We start from the raw sequence: 1,884 nt of genomic DNA on the forward strand, positions 1-1,884 counted from the left end.
CGTCTCATCTCACGTTGTTCGTCTACAGTGCATATAGTTCAATGGATAGGAACTGTAAAAAGAGGTCTAGTTGAAAACTACATATAGTTCAATGGATATGAGCTGTAAAAAGAAGCTAACTAGTCCGAGATTTCCTTTGTCCTCTGGAGACAAAATGGGAAGGTTTTGAGATATATTTTGCAGCACGAAAAAAATCCATTATTATTTGAACATGCACATTCCTCTGCTCTAGTTTACTTTATTAAAACCAAAGGAATACAAGGGGATATCTGGACTACCAAAATCAATATCCATTACATCGAAATTGGAAAGTAAAAAAATAATAAAACAAGAAGAAAGTCATGAACAGAGCATTGAGGAACCAGTAGAAAAATTTTATGCAAGAAAAAGGAACTCAGCGACGGTTGCTTGCTATAATCCCTACAAATCGAAATAACACCAATTACATATGGAGGTGCATAAATAGCAAGATCGGGAGGAGATTATTGAGAGAGAGGGGTCAGGAGCGGAGGGGAAGTTCACCATGGCATCGGCCATTGCTTGATGCTCGCTCCCCAAAATCATTATTATTTGAACATGCACATTCCCCTGCTCTAGTTTACTTTATTAAAACCAAAGGAATACAAGGGGATATTTGGACTACCACAATCAATATCCATTACATCGAAATTGGAAAGTAAAAAAATAATAAAACAAGAAGAAAGTCATGAACAGAGCATTGAGGAATCAGTAGAAAAATTTTATGCAAGAAAAAAGAACTCAGCGACGGTTGCTTGCTATAATCCCTGCAAATCGAAAGAACACCAATTACATATGGAGATTCATAAATAGCAAGATCAGGAGGAGATTATTGAGAGAGAGGGGTCAGGAGCGGAGGGGAAGTTCACCATGGCATCGGCCATTGCTTGATGCTTGCTCCCCAAAATCAGCCTGTGGTTGCCTGTCCCCGCCGCCGCACACATGGTGCTATGCAGAGCAAGGCGGATGCAGAGGCGGCGGCGGCGCTCATGACATGGCGGAGGCAAGCCAATCCGCTTCCTTGGCTGGCATCCGCGCCTCTCCTCCTTCTCTGGTCGGTGACGCCCGATTGAGCTCCTCCTCCCGCGGCTTCCTCATGAGCTGGGCTGGATAAAGGCCTCAGTAGGCGGTGGATCTCGTCCAGAGAGGCGGAAGAGCTCCTGGGGATGCGGGGGGGACCGGAGTAGGAGCGCGACGGCTATGTCGACGAGGAAGGGAGGAGCAAGGAGAAGAGAGGGTTGTGGCGACCCACACCGCCCGCTCTGGCTGCCGTAGACGAGACACGGCATGGGGCATGGCGCAGAACTCTGGCAGAGCACGACGCAGGAGTCAGCCTCACAACTCTCTCCAACACAATGACGCGACCACCCCAACGAGAGTGCAGCCGATGAGCGGGACCAGAAGAAGCGCCGGGCTACCCGTCATCGCGACACGCCAAAGGCGGGTGCAGAAGCCGGGTGCACACGCATTGGCTGACGCCTCGGACGCACTGTCCACAGGACTCGGCTCCCCTGACGTACTGCAGGGTGCAGTTGGGTCACTGACAGGTGGGCCAACTTGCTTGGTAGCTTCGGCCCACACGTCATTGGTACAACACGTAAACAGATGCAGAAATTGGGTGTAGATGCGCCTGCCAACCCCTTGCGGCGCCCCCACGATCCAAGACCCGGTCTGCGGGCGACGCAACATGCGACGCTGCAGGAGTGGCTCACGCGAGGGAATTTAATCCAGCCAATCGAAGGTCTATCCAAGCCCACTCATGCGTCTCTAACGTATCTATAATTTATAAAGCATTCATGCTATTATATTATCTGTCTTGAATGATTATGGTCTTTATTATACACTTTTATATTATTTTTGGGACTA

General features: G+C 48.7%; 1 long non-coding RNA gene across 1 annotated transcript; it reads right to left on the bottom strand.

Moving 5' to 3' along the window:
* Positions 1-515: 515 nt before the first annotated feature.
* On the bottom strand, positions 516-1,406 carry LOC123065934 (uncharacterized). The gene is made up of 2 exons (XR_006431180.1): positions 888-1,406; positions 516-785 (listed from the first exon to the last, which is right to left on the bottom strand). It is a non-coding gene; the product is annotated as an uncharacterized lncRNA (long non-coding RNA).
* Positions 1,407-1,884: the final 478 nt, after the last annotated feature.

This window comes from Triticum aestivum, chromosome 3B, assembly GCF_018294505.1.
Source record: "Triticum aestivum cultivar Chinese Spring chromosome 3B, IWGSC CS RefSeq v2.1, whole genome shotgun sequence".
Lineage (NCBI taxonomy): Eukaryota > Viridiplantae > Streptophyta > Magnoliopsida > Poales > Poaceae > Triticum > Triticum aestivum.